The following is a 20,276-nucleotide window of genomic DNA, read 5'->3' as shown; positions in this document are numbered from 1 at the left end:
CAACAGGACGAGACAGGGAGACATTTAATTGGTAGGTCTCTTTTCAAACAGAGAAAAATATGGTTTGACTTAATTTTTAACCCTTAGGCAACATTGACTGAATCAGAAGAAAATGTCATCACTCATAGAATCAAAGAGAGAAGTAGAGTCAAATTTCTATAATGCCCTTAACAACTATATCTACACCAATCTATGTGATTCATGAGTAGTGAAGTGATTTTTCATGTTTACTCACTGTTGTAATATAGGAAAATGCTGCAGTCAATCTGTGTATGGCATGCCATCAAACAGAAATGAGACAATGACCAGATTATCTAATGATTGTGGGGCAAATGTTAACAAGGCTATGAGAGAAAGCTCGACATCATAGTATTTCTGAGAACCAACTCGGAGGGGGGACAGGCATTAACTTAATATCCTGCCTGAAAAGTGGTACCTCTGAGAGTATAGTGCTCACAGGGGAGAGTGAGCCTGACATGAATGCAGTGTGGTCAGCCCTACACTGAGGCACAGGTGACACCATTCAGCCCATTGTGCCTGACTGTCTCTTTCAGAGTAGAAGGCACCAATTACAAAGCAGATTTAGGGAGTAACTTAGGAGCCAAGGATGATGAAAGTAAGTCATTTAATGAAAAAGCACTCGAGAAACTCAAGGGATCATTTTTCAATGAATCTCCACAACATAGGCCAACAGGTCCCACAGTTCTAGAAGATATGGCTGTAATGATAGTGAAATACTGGCGATGGTTTTCCTTGATTCTGGAATGAGATTTACAAATATAACTCTTTTATTCAAGAAATGTGAAGGAATGAAAATGGTGAAGTATAAACCAGATAGCCTGTTATTGGTCAGTTAGAAAGTGATGGAATCTGTTATCAATAAAGTCTTAACAATGTGCTTCAAAAAGCATAACATAATCAAAGTCAATTTGGTTTGGTGACGTGGAAATCCAGTAGATGTCATATTCTTGGATTTTCAAAAAGCATCTGATGAAGTGACACACAAAAGGTTAATATTAAAGACAAGAATACAAAGTAGGGAGTGAAGTTTAGAATTGATTAGAGGATTGGTTAATAATGGGAGGGAAAGGGTAGCAATAACTGGGGCATTTTCAAGTTGGCTTTGACTTGTAGAATGCTGGAAGGATGAGTGTTAGAATCTCAGCTAGTTAGATTCCAGATTAATGACTTATACACAAAGAGACAGAGTAATATATCTAAGTTAGGTGATGAAACACAGTTAGATAGGAATGTAAGCTGTGAGAAGGACATAGAGAGTCACTAAGAGATAAAGACAGATTACTGAGAGGGCAGCAAGATGGCAGATGGAGTAGAATATGGATATCCATTAAGTTATTCACTTTGGTCTTAACAGTAAAACACAGAATAGTAGTTGTTAAAAGGTACTGATCCCTGGTGAACTCCCCTAGTTAGGTCATCACCCTGAAAATGATTTCTTTATCCCAACCCTCTGTCTTCTATTAGTTAACCAATCCTCCATTCATGCTAATATACAGCATTTAAACTATAGGTTTTTATCTTATTAAGTTTGAAGTACCTTGTGTACGGTACCTTATCAAATGCCTTTTGGAAATCCAATACACTACTTCTACTGGTTCTCCTTTATCTGTCCTGCTTGTTATTTTCTCAAGTAACTCAAATTTGTTGGGCTTGAAGCCACAATTGTACTGAATGTCAGAACAGGCTCAATGGGTGTATAATCTCCTGCTCCTATTTCTGATATTCTTACGTAGCTCATCTGTCTGCCAACTTTCCTTTTCAACAATAAATCCAATTTCCTTTTGAAAATTGCAGAGCCAGTTGCAATGGACATGAATTGTGCTTTGTTTGTGAAGTGAATGTCATTTTTAAACGAAAAAACACATTTCCCACTTGATAGTCAGACTTATATAGGAATGCAGTGGGTTCCTTTTCCCTTTGCAACTGGAAAACAATAACCTCGAATGTGAAGGTCCCAAGGATCATCAACACTCTGACCTCCTGTCCCCTGGGGTAACCTTTAACAACACAAACACCTCTGGTAGTTAACCATGTGGCTCACATCTTTTCCTCTTGTGTGATTGCAGTGATTCTTCAGTGATGTGATGAAAGGCATTTTCTTTCCAGATGCAGCCTGGAAAATTGTTAATAACTAACAGCTTCAAAAACAACTGGTAACACTTACTTGAAAAAATACATTGCGCATAGTGGAAGGTCTGGCAGAACTTAATGTGATTGACCTTATTTGCTTTGGACATGTTGCCAATGTCTGTTGATATGCCGCATGCAATTTACAGCACAGAAAGAGGTCAATGCTTTAACTCCATGAGCACCACCTCACACCCCACATCATCTAAATCCATCACCAAATCCTTCTATACCATACTCCCTCATGTTTTCATAGCTTCTTGAATGCATTTATGTTATTTACTTCAACTAATTCCAGTGGTAGTAAGTTCTACATTCTAACTACACTCAGGGTGAAAATGTTTCCTTAAATTCCCCGCTGGATTTCTAAGTGTTCTTAGATTTATAACCTTTAGCTTGGATTTCCTGATAAGTGAAAACACTATCTTTACATTTTTCCACCCTACTAGATTTTTACTGAAAAATAGAGTTTTTAAAAATACAAAAAAAGTACACAAAAAAAGAATTTATAAAACCTAAATCGCCCTCCTGTACAAATGTATAAATATATATATATGAAAAAATCCCAACTAACTACTTAACTGAATAAATAATAACTAACAAACTGATAAATAATAACACAGCTCAGCAAAACAAAACACTAACTCTCGAATATCGAGAGCATTAAGTTTCACCTATTCATATGTTCGCAGTTCCCCTTCTCTGGATATTGGACATGTAAAGCATAATCGTTACGGCTCTATAAAAGCCCTTATTAGGTGGGAGACAGATCTGTGTCCAGGAATTCCAAAAAGAGCTGCCATGTCTTATAGAAATTTTCAGTTTTGTGGTGTACAACACTTGTAAGAAAATCCAAGGGGGATAACAATCTTACAGGGCAAAAGTGAGAACTGCAGATGCTGGAAACCAGAGTTTAAATCAGAGTTGTGCTGGAAAAGCACAGCAGGTCAAGCAGCATCCGAGGAGCAGGAAAATCGGTGGTGATCTTACGTCAAACCGACAGGACACCCAAACAAGAGATGCTTTCTTGCGCAGAAAGTGAGGATGCTGAAAAGTTTTTATGTGCATCTACATGAAATACACTGTGCAGGCCAAGAGGAGGAGAAATCGGGTCCTTCACCCTTACACCCAAAATCCCCTCCATTGCACCCACCACAGTGCTCCAGTATGTTTGAAGCTTACCACAGGACCAGAGACAATGGGTAACTCTTCACTCATACTAACTCTTCACTTGGGGCATGTTGAAGATATCCCTGGTTTAAATTTTGACAAACAATCCGGAGCCAAGTGGACCCTGTGGATAATCTTCAACTGTCAAACATGGGTCCTATTGCAAATTGATATCTTTCTTGCATTTTCCCAAATATCTTCCCATGCCTCTGAGGTGACTTCAACACCTAGCTCTCTCTCCCATACCCTGCAAAGCCGATCAAAGTCATCTGAGGAGCTACCCCCCAGTTGATGATCTAAAGTGCGAACAGAAAGTGTACTCTTAGCACTGAGCACCCTCCTCTCTTCGTTGGAATTGTAGGGATTAGTCAAAAGTGTAGTCTTTTTTTGAATAAAATTCCTAACTTGGAAAAAAAACGAAAGAGGTCCCTGCTAGATAGTTCACATTTCCTTACTAACTGATCAAAAGACATCATTGTGTCCCTTCCAAATAAATCACCCATGCAAGACACACCCCTAGCTGCCCAATGTTTGAATCCTGAATCCATCATCCCCATTTGAAAACCCAGCATACCCACTATAGGTGTAAGAAAAGATGTTTTGCCAATATTGCTCCATTTTGCCAGAGTGGCGAGGAGAGGAGGAGAAGTGAAATGAGGGATGCCGGAAAGGTTGTGTTTTCCCGCATTGAAAGGGACTTACCTTGGGAGTCGGGCCTCCATTTGCCGAGAGGTGCGAGGGAGAAGCGAAGGACTTCTGGGAAGTCATATGTTTGTGTGGTTGCATTACCCGAAACACTACTCGGGTAGTGTCTCCCACCCATCCTCCTCCTCTAACCAAAAAAAAACGTTCAGTGCGCCAGATTGGTATGGTAACGAGTTTATTTTTCATTCCTTATTTTTTCAAGTCTCTTTGGGGGCAGTTGAATCATGGGATTGGAGGTTAGGGCAGTTGAATGTTCCTCCTGCAGAACGTGGGAGGTAAGGTTCACCACTAGTGTCCCTGCTGACTACATCTGCAGGAAGTGCACTCAACTCCAGCTCCTCGAAAACCGCGATCGGGAACTGGAGCTAGAGCTGGATGAACTTCGGATCATTCGGGAGGCAGAGGGGGTTATTGAGAGGAGTTACAGGGAGGTAGTCACTCCTCAGGTACAAGATAAAGGCTGACGGGTTACAGTCAGGGGATGGAAAGGGAACCAGCAGGCAGTGCAGGGATCCCCTGTGGCCATTCCCCTCAACAATAAGTATACCGTTTTGGATACTGTTGCGGGGGATGACTTACCAGGGGATAGTAGTGGGGCACAGGGCTCTGGCACAGAGTCTGTCCCTGCTGCTCAGAAGGGAAGGTGGAAGAGGAGCAGTGCAGTAGTCATTGGGGATTCCATAGTTAGGGGGACAGATAGGAGGTTCTGTGGGGACGAGAGAGACTCACGATTGGTGTGTTGCCTCCCAGATGCCAGGGTTCGTGATGTCTCTGATCGTGTTTTTGGGATCCTTAAGGGGGAGGGGGAGCAGCCCTAAGTCGTGGTCCACATAGGCATCAACGACATAGTTAGGAAGAGTGATGGGGATTTAAGGCAGAAATTCAGGGAGCTAGGATGGAAGCTTAGAGCTAGGACGAACAGAGTTGTTGCCTCTGGTTTGTTGCCCGTGCCACATGCTAGTGAGGCGAGGAATAGGGAGAGAGAGGAGTTGAACACGTGGCTACAGGGATGGTGCAGGAGGGAGGGTTTTGGATTCTTGGATAATTGGGGCTCTTTCTGGGGTAGGTGGGACCTCTACAAGCAGGATGGTCTTCATCTGAACCAGAGCTGTACCAATATCCTGGGGGTGAAATTCGCTAAGGCTATTGTGGTGGGTTTAAACTAATCCAGTAGGGGGATGGGAACCAAAATTGTAGTTAAAGTATAGAAAAAGTTGAGAGTAGGGAGAGAAATCAAGTTTCAGGGACACAAGATGGCACCTGCAAGCAAGAAGTTGGTTTGAAGTGTGTCCACTTCAATGCCAGGAGCATCCGGAATAAGATGGATAAACTTGCAGCATGGGTTGGTACCTGGGACTTCGATGTTGTGGCCATTTCGGAGACATGGATAGAGCAGGGACAGGAATATGTTGTTGCAGGTTCCAGGATTTAGATGTTTCAGTAAGAACAGAGAAGATAGTAAAAGAGGGGGATGTGTGGCATTAAAGTCAATGACAGTATTACAGTTACAGAAAGGATGTTAGGGGACTCATCAACTGAGGTAGAAACAGGAAAGGAGACGTCACCCTGTTTGTAGTTTTCTATAGGCCTCCGAATAGTTCCAGAGATGTAGAGGAAAGGATAGCAAAGATGATTCTCGATAGGAGTGAGAGAAACAGGGTAGTTGTCATGGGGGACTTCAACTTTCCAAATATTGACTGGGAACACTATAGTACAAGTACTATAGATGGGTCAGTTTTTATCCAGTGTGTACAGGAGGGCTTCCTGACATAGTATGTAGACAGGCCATCAAGGGACAAAGCCACATTAGATTTGGTACTGGGTAACAAGCCCAGCCAGGTGTTAGACTTGGAAGTAGGTGAGCACTTTGGTGATAGCGATCACAATTCTGTTATGTTTACTTTAGTGATAGAAAGGGATAGGTGTATACCACCGGGCAAGACTTACAGCTGGGGGAAAGGCAATTACGATGCGATTAGGCAAGATTTAGGAAGCATAGGATGGGGAAGGAAACTGCAGGGGATGGGCACATCAGAAATGTGGAGCTTATTCAAGGAAAAGCTCCTGAGTGTCCTAGATAAGTATGTACCTGTCAGGCAGGGAGGAAGCTGTTGAGCACGGGAGCCGTGGTTTACGAAGGAAGTGGAATCTCTACTATCAACTAAGCTCGCTTTTATCTTGCGTGAGTGATCAGGTTTGTGGGGACCCTCTTTCAACATGGTTGGATATCGAAGCCTCTCAGGCAGGATGCCCCTTACTCGCTTGCTGTTTTTGGACAAAGTGAGGACAGTTAAGGAATATTGTCATAACCCAATAGTTATCAATACAGTTAACACATGGAGGGCCGTTCGGCAGAGGGAAGGCATAGAACATAGAACATTACAGCGCAGTACAGGCTCTTTGGCCCTCGATGTTGTGCCGACCTGTCATACTAATCTGAAGCTCATCTAACCTACACTATTCCATGTACGTCCATATGTTTGTCCAATGACGACTTAATTGCACTTAAATTTGGCCAATCTACTACCATTGCAGGCAAAGCATTCCATACCCTTACTACTCTCTGAGTAAAGAAACTACCTCTGACATCTGTCCTATATCTATCACCCCTCAATTTAAAGCTATGCCCCCTTGTACTCGCTGTCACCATACTTGGAAAAAGGCTCTCCCTGTCCACTCTATCTAACCCTCTGATTATCTTATATGTCTCTATTAAGTCACCTCTCAACCATCTTCTCTCCAACGAAAACAGCCTCAAGTCCCTCAGCCTTTCCTCGTAAGACGTCCCCTCCATACCAGGCAACACCCTAGTAAATCTCCTCTGCACTCTCCCCCCACTCCACTCCCCCAGTCTGTGAGGCAATTGCAGTTTAGCTAATTTAATAAGGGGCCGCTTACAAAGAACAAATAAAAGAGCTGAACCAGCCATTCAGTCTCCTGATGTTTGCCTATCAAACATTGGGGGAGCTACTGTAAAGGGTAGAACAAAATGGGGGAGAATATTCATAATAATAAGCATGATTCGGAGATGCCAGTGTTGGACTGGGGTGGACAAAGTTAAAAATCACACACCACCAGGTTATAGACCAACAGGTTTAACTGGAAGCACACTAGCTTTCGGAGCGGATCACCTGATGAAGGAGCGTCACTCCGAAAGCTAGTGTGCTTCCAATTAAACCTGTTGGACTATAACATGGTGTTGTGTGATTTTTAACATAATAATAAGAGCTGTCCGACCTAACCATGAGATCAGAAATGCCTCCCATCTTTGAAGGTCTTGTTTGATTTTAGCTAATTTGGTTCAATTATTTGACATGAACAACCGATCAAGAACTGGAGTGATAAATATGCCCAAACACATAAAACCCCACCGGGACCACTTAAATGGGAATCGAGATTCGCTCTCAAGACCTAGCACCTTCGTAAGACCACCCATAGGCATAGCCTCTGATTTTGCAAAACTCATCCTATACCCTGAAAAGGTGCCAAACGCGCTGATGCATTGTATCAGGCAAGGCACCGAAACCGCTGGGTTTGACAAAAAAATGAGGACATTGTCTGCAGACAACGAAATCTTATGTAAATTTGACCCCACTTCTGGAGCCGATAAACCGGGATCCCAACAAATGGCCTCCACCAACGGTTCAATCCCAATGTAAAAAACAAAGGCGAAAGGGGACAGCCCTGTCAGCTGCCCCGAGAAATGTTAAAATTGCTCGATCGCACCCCATTGATGATGACCGCAGTGACAGGGTCACTGTAGAGAACCTTTACCCATCTTATAAAGGCTTCGCCCAAGCCAAACCACTCTAGAATATAAAAATGGTGCTGCCACTCAATTCGGTCAAATACCTTCTCTGCACCTACAGAAATCATCAATCCCTGTACTGACTGTTGTTGACAAGCTTGAATTACATTAAGCTGTCTCCTAACATTATTGGAGGATCTGCGGCTCTTTATGAAGCCCATCTGGTCCTCTTTAACAACAGAAGATAACACAGTTTCCAGCCTTAATGCAAGAGTCTTAGAGAGGATTTTAAAATCAACATTTAAGTGTGAAATGGATCTGTAGAAGCACAGCACCCCCCCCCCCCCCGGGACCTTCCTATTTTTAAGAATATGCAAAATATTGGCCTCTCCTAGAGATGGCGGGAGATGATCAAGGCTGAATGAGTCATTGAACATGTTGAGCAATGGGCCTGACAATATGCTCATAAATTCCTTACAGAATTCTCTGGGAAGTCCATCAGGACTGAGCCCCTTTCCACTCTGAAGCTGCTTCACAGCCTCCTCCACCTCTTGTTCTGATAAGGGGGCATTGAGAAAAGACTCTTGTTTGGGGGTCACACCCGGGAGCTCCAGATCCTCGAAAAAGGACTCCATCTTGGCCCACCCCTCCTCATAACCTTCAGACTGGTATAATTCAGAGTAAAATCTCTGGTATGCCGCATTAATCTTTTTGGAATCACATGTTAGGTTCCCAGACCCTTCCCTAATTGACATGATGGCTTGAGGTGCACTCCTTTTCCTGGTGAGATACGCTAGGTACTTACCCAGTTTGTCACCATGCTCATATAACCTTTGTTCTGTGAAAGTAAGCTCCTTCTTTGCTGTCTGCGTGAGCATGGAATTCTATGCAGACCGCAGCGCTGTAATCCTCTTCAGCTTGGCCAACGAGGGCCACTCAAAGTAAGTCTTCTCGACTGCCTTCAACCGTGCTTCAAGGAGACGTTGCTGTTTGCCCTTCTGCCGGTTCCTACTGGCAGAGTAGGAGATAACTAACCTCTGGCGTAGGCTCTGGCAGTTTACCAAAGGACGGACAGGCTACTAACCGAGCCTGAATTAATGTCTAGGGATGCCCTAAGTTCCTTAGAGAAATATTCCATAAATGTATTATCCTTAAGGATAAAGGGATCCATTTGCCAGTGCCTCGGGCCCACTCTAGCCCCTTAATCTTAACCAACAGGTACATTGGAGTGTGATCGGAGATGACGCCCGTACAAGATGCTACCAAGTCCAGGGTTGCCATGGTGGGGTCAGAAAAAAATCAATCCTGGTGTGACATCTGTGTGGATTGGAAAAAAATGTAAAATCCCTGCCTGTAGGGGGGAGATACCTCCAGACATCAACTAACCCTAACTCCACACAGATCCATTAATTGTTCAGTTTGCACGGAGGGTACTGGGGTTTGGGGGGGGGGGGGGGAGGTGAGGATAGTGGGAGAGAGTATGTGGGTCTTTGGGTAACTGTCTACTATGGGATCCACAAGACAATTAAAATCTCCGCCAAAATGATATGCCAGGACTCAAGATTAATCAATTTAAAGAAGGTATCTACCAGAAATTTGAGGGAATGGGCCGGAGGACAGTAAACATTTAAGACACCATATTCTCCCCCATTTATCAGGGCTTTGAGAATTACACACCTCCCGTGTGTGTCTTTAATACACTCTAGTGACTCAAATGGGAGATTGTTCTTAACCAATATAGCCACTCTCCTACTTCTGGTATTAAAAGATGAAAAGTAAATCCATTCAAAGTCATTCTGCTGTAGTTTCAAATGCTCCCTATCATTCAAGTGTAATTAAGCAATATGGAGCTTTTCCATTCTAAGGCTCAAGAGTACCTTTTATCTCTTAATTGGTGAGTGCCTTCCCTTGATGTTCTGGGTACACCATTTAATCAAGTCATTAGCCATAGCCTTCTGCAGTAACATTTAGAGTCCAGAGAGGAGGAACTCGAATTACAAATTGCCAAGCCTTAGTGTTGCAAGATCCAATGACCATAAAAACTACATAAACTAAAACCACTACAGTTAACAAACCTACAAAGCTATCAAAGATTATATACAACAAAAACCAACCAAACAAACCAACATATAAACCGTCAATGGCACTGAATAGGGGAACTCAGCCCCTGCCCAAAGAGGGCATCTACACATCCCAAAACCTAACTTCCCATCCCGCTGCCAATACTGCAGCTAGGGCATTTAAATACCTGAATTGAGCATAAACTGCCCATAAGTTGGCACCTCGCCATCCCAACCATTTTCACTCCTCCTAGCTAGAGCCGCACCACAAGCACAAGCAGCAAAGAAAGAAAATATACCATGGAACAACAATGTGAACAAAGAAATTTTGAAAAAAAAAGGTAAGTACCTTTGGTATAACTTTTTAGAAATGAAAGCATACATCTCAACAGCCCCGAGCATAATTTAGACCAGATTACTACCAATACAAAATAGGAAAAGAGAACTCCGACCGGACTTCTCTTTTTTTAAAAATAAAAAAAACCCAAACAACATTATTTGTACATACTAAATTGTTCAGATTAAGTTAATTTGCCCACAAAGTCTCTTGCCTTTTCCAACGTGTAAAAGAGATGTACAGATCCATCTAAGGTGATCCGCAGCATTGCTGGATACCTCAGACAGTACTGGATCCTGAAGTTCTTCAATCTTTTCTTGATGCCATCATAGGATTTTCTTTTCCGGATCACCGCAGCCCGGAGGCCCACTGAAGATGTTACCTAGTATGGTGACGAAACGTCTGGAAATGAACCTTCCAGCTCAGCGAGTAAGCGTACATCCAGAACCTCAACCTGAGCTACAAATCTTCTCAAAACTCACCAAAAAGTCTTAGAAGAACATGATCTTAGAACCCTTGCAAACTAGGGCCTTCAAATCCTTCCTCTGGATTCTGGAAGGTTCCACAATCCTCTCCTTATCTCTATATGAAACTGCTCCAAGACAGGACACTGGTCCAGACCTGACTTCTGTGCAGTGACCCGGTGAGCCCGCTCAATCTTCAAGCTCCTCATTCCAGTCTCCAAGTTAAGGAATTTCGGCAACAAGTCCGCAATAAGTTCCACCAGCCGCTCACCTTCCTTACCCTCTGGCAGACCATCGATCCGAATATTTTTTCTCCTGTCCCTGTTCTCAAGGTCATCAACCTGGTCAAGCAAATTATGGACCTGTGTCGCCAGGGCCTGGATCCAATCCTTGGAGGAATCGATATCAGCTTCCACCACTGTGACTCTGTGTTCTACCTCATCCATCCTTTTCTTGAGATCTCCCAGCTGCTGTTTGTGCTTCTGCAGCATGATAGAGATTGGGGCTAGCTTCTCTTCTATCTGCTTACCCAACATCTTGTGAGATTTCACAAGCTCCTTCACCAGGGCCTGGTAGGAAATCGAGTCCGAGGATCCTGCAGGCTAGGCAGCGGGCCCGGCCTCAGACATACCTCTGCCCTTCTTCAACATCCCTGGATGGCAAAAACTGAGGTAAGTTGCTCTCTGACAGTTTCCTGGGACACCACGACCTTTCCAGAGTCCCAGGATATTGTGATGGTCCGGGTCAGGCAGGCTAGGACTTGGTCCCGCATGGGAAGCAGTGCGGAGCTCTGCAACGCGATCTTTCTAGGTTGCCGCCATCTTGGATCCCCCATAGCTTCTCTTTTTGAGAATAAAATCCAGTGCATTACTACACTTGATTGTGTCACCATAGAAATTGCATTAACAATGATACGTAGGTTCAATCTCGCATCCCATTGCACATGGTGCATTGCTCTTCCTTGCATCTCAAATAATTCTGGCAAAATCAGAAATAGCTGGAGAAACTCAGGAGTCCTGGCAGTATCTGTAGAGAGAAGGCAGAGTCATTTTGGTAAACCTCTATCCCATTTAATACCAACACCGCCACTTCCTTCCACTCTGCCACTGTCATCCTCTTCTCAGCCCCCTTGCATAATCACCATTCTAAACATCTGCTGCTGTATCCTCTCTCATTTTGCCTCTCCAATTCACGTGGCCACCTCCCAGACAACTACATCTACTCTGGGACATGGAATCCTGTTGTTGCTGTCAGCAATACAAATTCAAGGTCAGAAATTCCCACTCTCAGCGCTGAAGTAAATTTTATCACTGCTGATTTTCAGGTAGGGAAACAGCAGTAATGCTAGGAATATTGCTTCTCGTGGTCAAATAGTAAGTTAAGATGCTTCATTTTGTTTTTCAAAGTCAAAAATGGCTACTTGCAAATTGTACTGAGGGGGCAAAGCCTCACATTATGTGTTTGGAACCATCAGTCCAACCTGAATCAAGGTGGTCAACAGGGAGAAGGTTGGATACCCACTGGATACAAAACTCAAAATAGCAGTAACTTCCATTTACATAGTGTCTTTAATGGAAAGAGACTGTTCTAAGGTGCTTCATTCCAGTGTGAGACAAATAGACAAAGCTGTATCTTTGAGAGCATGGAGGAGAAACTTGACTGAAAACTTGGATCAAGAGGAGAGTTTTAAGAGGAGTCAGGTAGAGGGAGAAGAAAGGTGGATAGTGGGGCCTTTTTGGGAGAAGATGTAGTCAATGGTACCAAGGAATGAGAATGGTCAAGAAAATTGGAGTGAGAAGAGGCCAGGAGTTCAGACATAAGCAGGAGCTAAGGTCATGAAGTGACTTAAAAGGTGAAGATGAGAATTTAAAATTCAAAATGTTGAGGGGCCAAAAATGAAAATATCCAAAATATTCAACATTTGAAGAAAATTACATTTAAAGCTGTAGATAATAGTTTAATTAACCAAAGAAATATCACCCACAACAATTTAGGCAGTACTACAGATACACAAACTATAATGCTTGGTGTTCATTGTATATTGGTAGTGCAGCATATTTTATTTTATCTCCCTATCTCAAGGTAAACATTTTATTTACAATTCCACCTTGCACATGCTCCTCATTTCATCCTAACTGATAGAGTGCACACAAAGAGTTATGTGAGAGAGTTGCCAAGCCAGGATCTTTTATAACCCACCCACGCCAAATAAACACCGCTCCCTAAACCATTGCAGAGAGATCTGCAGTCGTGTTGCTAGGATGCAATCCGTTGCATAGCAATAGCTTAAATCACCATCCAATTGTTAAAATCACCATTCGGTTGCAGCAGTTTAAAGGGCGGTTCCATGTGTGATGGGGTGTCTTCAGGAAAAACAGGAAAAAGCTCAGGCATGTGGCCAGTGGGAGGGTCAGAGTGACCAGTTCCAAGCTTTACCCACTCAACTCTGCAGCATTTGCAGTCCTCACTATCTCCAAACGTAGGAGGGCGATTATCAGAGCTGTGGTTTTTTTTGGGGGGGGGGGGGGGAAGAGAACCAGATTTCAGTTAGTCAGATTTGCTAGTGCCTGAAATATTGAAGAATAGAAAATGGGAGCAGAAGTAGGCCATTCGGACCTTCCAGGCTACTCCACCATTCAATATGATCATGTCTGAAAATACATTCCTGTGGATATGACTGCCATCTAGGTGTTTAAAATCAGCAATTTGAGGGATGTCAGGAAACTGACACTATTTGCTGAAGCCAACTCATGTTGAATACATTACTGAGGGCTACATCGCAAGAGATTCTAGCCTCCAGCCACCCTTGCTCCTGACTCTGCCAGTTTGAAATGCTAGCCTGACCATGTCCCACCTTCGGTGGATCAATCTGAGAGCAAACTGATTCTTCACTGGCTGAGCAGATACTCAATCCAACAGGATTACCTCTTATCTTCAAAATTTAATCACGGATGAACAGAAGCATTTAAAGAAAACGAGAAAAAAAACATTTTTCTATTCCCATATCAATTTTCTCCTGGGTGGCTCACTCAGCGTTCCAAAGATTCAGCCTTTCGTTCTTGGATATTCCAGGGTGACACTAACGGGTTGGTAACCACCAGTGAAACCCTCTACATTCCTACAGACTAAAATAGGGGAGAATTATATGCAGCACTTATTGAAAAGCGTTCCCTCTCCTCTAACTCTATTTAAAAAAAAACACCTAGATAGTGATGTTTATAGACTTACCCACCACAGAATGTGGTCTTTCCACCCTCGTATCTGTGCTAGTTTATTGAAGGAGCTACCTAATTAGTTTCACTCTCCTGCGGATGATTTCCTTTTTAAGTAAAGATTCAATTCCATTTTGAAATTATTGAATCTGCTTCTGCTGCCGTTTCAGGCAATGCGTTCTAGATTATCACTCCACTGAGTTAAAAATAATTCTCAACTCTCCACTTGTTCTTTTGACAATTAGCTTAAATCTGTGTCCTCTGGTTACTGATTCTCGTGTCAGTGCAAACAGCTTCTCCTTATCTAGTCATACAAACTCATTCAAGATTTTCAATAGCTCTATTAAATTTCCCTTTCTACATTACTGCACTAAATCAAACAATTCTTTCTAGTCTCTCCAGATAATGGAAGTTCCATACCCCAAGTCACACTCTGCTCTGTAGTCTCTCCATGGTATGACCAATGAAACAGTCAACACACATTGTTCCAAAATAAAAACATACTGCAAATAGTGAGTAAGTCAGGTAACATCTGAAGATAAAAAAGTCCAAGGTGGGGAGTTTAGTGGGGATGGGGGAAGTAGAGGGATTTTTTTTAAAGCACTCTCTGATAATCGATAGAAAAACTATAATGTGTGCCACCTCCCACCCATTTCCAGGTCAGGCTGCTCCGAATCAGCTCTTGAACCACCCTAAGGTCATGATCCCTGTGCATTCACTGGAACTGCATACCTCTCCTCTTGTTCAGTAGTCTTGCTGACAATTCTGCAACTGAGGAGATTTAAAATGGTGGGTCTGTGGAAATAAAATACCAGAACATTTTTGTTCTTAAGGAAACCTACTAACTGTATGTTACTGGTTCCCAAAATTAACAGCAGCTTAACCTATTCATTTGATGTTACCCCTGATTAACCACTTTGGTTGATATTGTGGCCTGTCTGTCTGCTGTATCTTTTAACATCTTCTTTGACTGGGAAGTCAGTAATGATGGGGGTTAATTTAAAGAAATGCAGAGATAGTGAGTCGAAAAGGGCAACAGGAATAATTGTCCATTGTTCTGAAACCAAGAATACTAAAAGTGATTATATAGACATTGGCACATTGCAGTTGTTGATTCTTTCAGTAAGTAAACTGGTTATTGCATTTCTTACAATAGCGACATTCCAATGAACTCAGCCTGACCTGGGAATTGGGTCAGGAAGGTTGGGGGTTGGATGTGGGAGAAGAGGATGACACAGTACAGTTTTTGTATTGACAGATGGTGTCCTCTGCTCACCTCCTCCGCCTGTCCCCTCTCGCTCACATCACCTCGCAATCACTAAGTAACAAATACAGATAGGCCATCTCATTAACTCAATGTCCAGGCAGGTTGTGGGAGAGGAGGAGGGAGCAGTTCAAAGAACATTTAGTCCCATGATGTCTAAACACCATGGCAGCCACACAATCAGCACGACCTATCTGATGAGAGAGGTTTTTGTTTCATGTGAGAAGGTACCTGGAAAGTGAGGTGATGCAAAAATCTGCAATTAAACTGCACTTGCTGTGCTGATGGAATGTTGGCCTTTATCTCAAGGGAACATGATTACAAAGGGGAGGAAGTGAAGCTTCACTAATACAGAACCTTGGTCAGACCCCATCTGGAGTACTGTGTTCAATTTTCAGCACTGCACCTCAGGAAGGATATATTGATGTTGGTGTGGGAACGAGGGCAGATTTATCAGAATAATAGACTGCATTTTCTCAATATAGTGGCTGAGGGGGCAATCTGGTGAGATGTTAATGAGTATTAATAGGGCGGATACAGAGAAGAAAATTTCGCCATGGAGGGGTGTGGGGCAACGACACGGGAATTGACATTTAAAATTAGAGCCAGGTCACTCAAAGGTGAAATTAGAAAATAGCTTTCTGCACACAAAAGATAGAAATCTGAAATTCTCTTTATCAAAATGCTGTAGATGCAGGATTAACTGAAAAATTTCAAATAGGCAACAATAATTCTTGTTTACAGGCTATGGACAATTAAAAAAGAGTAGATCCTCTGTCCCTTGAACCTTTTCTGGGATGGCAGGACTGATGCATGAACAAACACTGGATCAGTTAGGACTATATTCACTGCTGTTCAAAAGAATGAGGGGATATCTCATTGAAACCTACAAAATTCTAATAGGACTAGACAAAGTAAATGCAGGAGTGGTGTCCCCGATTATTGGGGAGTCCAGAAATTTCTCCACCCAGAGAGTGGTGAGCCTGTGAAATGCCCTGCCACAGAAGGTAGGTGAGGCCAAGACATTGGAAGTTTTCAAGGTGATAAAGTTCTTAGGGCTAAAAGGATCAAAGGGTATCGGGTGAAAGCAGGAACTGTGTACTGAGCTGAATGATCAGCCATGATCATACTGAATGGCAGAGCAGGTTTGAAGGGCTGAATGGCCTACTCTTGTTCATAATTTCTATGTTTTAGCTGAAGCACTTTGTACTTTCACACAGTTAGGTGAAGAGACAGGGAGAAGAAAGATAAACAACAGAACTGACCATCGCTGGTTTTAATAACTGAAAGAACTGAGGATGCTGTAAATCAGCATTAACATTTCAGGTGATATTTCCTCAGAACTGAGTTGGGGTTGATCTGCGATGAGTTAATTTTTTTCAGAAATACTTTAGTGATATCGTTTAATGATCCTGGAAAGAGCACTTTGAAAATAACAAAGGGAAAGAAGATTTTAAGAAAAAGTATCTAAGAATTTTAAAATCCTTAAATCTTGATTAAATCCTAATAATCTCAACCAAGGTTTGATCAAAAAATATTGTGCATGAAGTAAAGCAAATAAAATGGATACAGTTTTAGTGAAAGGGTCAGATTGCTGATGTAACATTATGTTTCCAATATTCTTATAAGATGCAAAGGCAGTCTTATCGATATTCAAAGCTTTAGCTTTGAACAAGTTTTAATTCAAAAGGCAGCTGAGGAGGGGTAGAGTTAATATCAAAATTCAAAGATGTCACCCAGTGGTTGTGTTTTGTAAAAGTTTAACATAACTGCGAATATATGTTAATCGAAGTAGAAAGGAAGATGACCACATATGACTTGAAGCTTGCCGTCATCCAACATACAGCTCATTCTCCCAGTGTCCGCAGGGATTTCCTCCCAAAGTCCAAAGATGTCTAGGTTATGTGCATTAGCCATGCTAAATTGCCCACAGTGTCTAGGGATGTGCAGGCTAGGTGGGCTGGCCATGGGAAATGCAGGGTTATAGAGATAGGGTAGTAAGGTGGGTCTGGGTAGGATGCTGTTTGGAGGGTTGGTGTGGACTCAATGCCCTGCTTCCACACTGTAGGGATTCTATGATACAGCCTTAAAAAAACAAACCATAGCTTTTTCGTTACACAAACAAAAGTCTGTGAACTTTGCCAAATATAAACAGTAATCTAAGGTGAACACTTGTATGTAATCAGACGAAATGAATTATGGCTGAGACACTGTGATTCTGAACCAAGTTATGCAACATTACAACAAACATGCTTCACGAGTCATTGTAATTTTTTATCCAGTTTACTGTCCTGCACGCGTACATTAACTGGATACACAGAAGTGCAGAAATAAAATGGCAGTTGGTTGATCTCAATCTTTGCCTTCTTCTAATTTGGTTGTCCACCGCAAAAACAAGAGCTGAATTATTCCTTTTAACTAAACTGGTTTACATACAAAGTCAAGAGAGAGCCAAATAATTTATCACAAGGTAACCCTGTACACAGACATAAATCTCACCCTATTGTTTGTACAGCTACTGGCACTGCGTTCCCTGAACCGGTCACGACAGTGGATACAGAACAAAGAACCTCACTTGCAAAATTAGTTGGTGAGTCAATCTGCAAGAAAGGTAGATTCACTTTAAAGAAACAAAAATAAGAGATGGATTTTATCATGTTCTCTGGAAGAATTAAGTTGAGGCCATGGCTACATTGAAACAACTAACGATACAATGAGGTAAGTTGTGTAAAGAATTAAAATCAATCTTGCTCTGCAGCTTACACTCTACAGCACTGGCAATTTAAACAGTCACCCTGGTGGAAAGCAAGCTGCAGTACAGAAGTTAAAGTATCTTCCAGAAGAAATAGAAAATTTCTGATCATTTTTAAGAGGATGGTAAATTTGATGGAGCTGCCATTTAGAACTCGAGTTGCTCTCTGAACTTTAACAGACACCATCTGGCCTCTGACCCTTTGTTCAAATGATCATTCTTCTGGTCAGTGAGTGTGACCAGAGTATTCCAGCATGCAGAAGTGAAGAGATTGAAGCCATTCCCCATTCCATCCTCACTTGATGCTGTACAGGCCAACTTTATAAAAAGGGCCAAGATATAACCATCTAAAGCAGTAACTCTGACTGACTCGAATTCTTTCTCTGTGGGAGACCTATGCTTACGTAGTGCACTTATGCAGTGGTCAGTGCACGCCAGCCTGTTTGGTGAGAACCTGCTAGTTTGCAAGTTAAGACTTTTAAGATATGTCAACAAGTTCAGGGAATTGCTATCTTTTGGAGTTCACTGGTTATGTTAAGTTAAACCCATGAACTATGCCAATGAAATATATACCAACATTACAGTAATAACACTAATCTAAAATCAGAAACAGTAGACTGTAAAACAAAACTAAACATCACTCTAATTATAGACACACACACTTACAAGTGGCGTGTCATTTTAATGGGGTCAGCCCAACATTTTACCTCCCTGTCTCTTGTTCCATATTCACTCTCGTTTCTTGTCCTGAGTGCGTTTTGATCCTTTTTTTAAACTAACAGACCTTTCCCTATTTATTGAAAAGAACTTTGATAATTATGATTTGCTTTTTCCCCTTAATGTGTTTCTCCTTAACACTACTGCCTCCTTTTTTGAGAAGATTTGTATTGCCTCGTGTATTCCAACCATTCATGTTAATGTTGCAAGTAATATTAAGTATTAATTAGTAATTTTGCAACAAAATACTAAACTTGGATTGTGAAAGCTGACTTGTGTTAGGACATCTGGTCGGCATGGACGAGTTGGACTGAAGGGTCTGTTTCCGTGCTGTGCTGTATATCTCTATGACCCTTGTGGCAGTTTTAGTATCTCAGCCTTAGAGCCACAAGGTCTGTGTTCAAGTCCCACCTGCTCCAGAGGCATGTCATAGCATGTCTGAACAGGTTGATATATATATATATATATATATATATAATATATATGAAGTCTGACTTGGCACTTTGATGTCAAAACTTGAGCCAAAATCATCAGCCGGTTGCCAATGAGCAGTAAATCAGCCAAGAGTAACAAAACTTCCAACTGTTGCAACATCCTATCAGAATGATTAATCCAGCCAGCCTTCTGACTCTTACCAATACCTTTCCTTTCTTCAATCCTGGGGTGTGGGCAATGTGAGCTGGGCCAGCATGTAGTACCCATCCCTAGTTGCCCTTGAGATGGCAAACTTGTCATCATCCCTGCAAGGAATGGACCTTTAAACTCAGCAACAGAGTCTGACAGCGTTCAGACACGTCACTTGATCTTGTCCAGTCTAATGGCACCAAAACAAGTCACTGATCCCATCTCACTCTGAGTAAGTTCAAATGAGATCACTGTAGTGCTCTCCCAGTCTGACAATGTTGAGAGAAGAAATAGGCTGCAGCACTTAGCGGGTTAAGGGAAATTTTGTTCCCACACAGACCTATAAAAAGCCACTTCCCTCTTCACCATGATAAGAGTGTGTCTTTGTAATTAGCTTTCCAGCCTTCACTTCAGTAACTTTCCGTTCACTGCTGTTAGCTGACAAGAAAATAACATTTGCAATTCAAACAAAATTACTACTTTCACCCCTTTACAGACCTGCCACTTGGTGGTAGGAATTAAATGCTAAAAGAGTACAATTAATGCATTACACTGTGCCATGATACTTTGTATTGGAGTAGTGGAGAGCGAATATTTTCCAGTGTACTCATGTTTGCTAATTCTTTAAGCCCAGTTATCTTCTTTGTTGTTTTGAAGGTGAGAGAAAAGAGGTTAATGGAGATGGTCCATTGGCAGTAACCCTGCTAATCACTGATACCTTTTAGAAAGACATGAAGTGAGAACAGGATTAATCCTGGCTGTGCAGGCACCAGTTATCCTTCAGTACATCAGTCAAGTGGACAATCTTGTGAGCGCTTCGGCAGTTGTGTGTTGACAAGGGACACAACAACTTGGCGATTTTCAGGAGTGCTATCAAACAGGATCTGACATTGAGCCAAAGAAGGAGACGTGATCAAAAGGTGGGTCAAAGAGGAGAGTTTGACAAAGCATCTTAAGGGAGGCGAGAGAGACAGATAGTTAAGGAATTCTTGAGCATGGCCAAAAACTGTAGAATGAAGGAACTCAAGGAGCCAGACTGGGAGAAAGGCAGTTTTCAGAGGGTCGTAAGCTGAAG

At 42.2% G+C, this 20,276-nt stretch overlaps 1 protein-coding gene across 2 annotated transcripts in view; it reads right to left on the bottom strand.

Annotated features, from left to right (window-relative positions):
* ttc7b (tetratricopeptide repeat domain 7B) overlaps positions 1–20,276 on the bottom strand; it is a 371,811-nt gene that overhangs the window by 4,835 nt on the left and 346,700 nt on the right. The window lies entirely within an intron of this gene.

This window comes from Chiloscyllium plagiosum, unplaced genomic scaffold, assembly GCF_037043375.1.
Source record: "Chiloscyllium plagiosum isolate Xiang-an unplaced genomic scaffold, Cpla_swu_hap1 HiC_scaffold_8, whole genome shotgun sequence".
Classification (NCBI taxonomy): domain Eukaryota; kingdom Metazoa; phylum Chordata; class Chondrichthyes; order Orectolobiformes; family Hemiscylliidae; genus Chiloscyllium; species Chiloscyllium plagiosum.
This window is presented reverse-complemented; position numbering and strand designations above follow the sequence as displayed.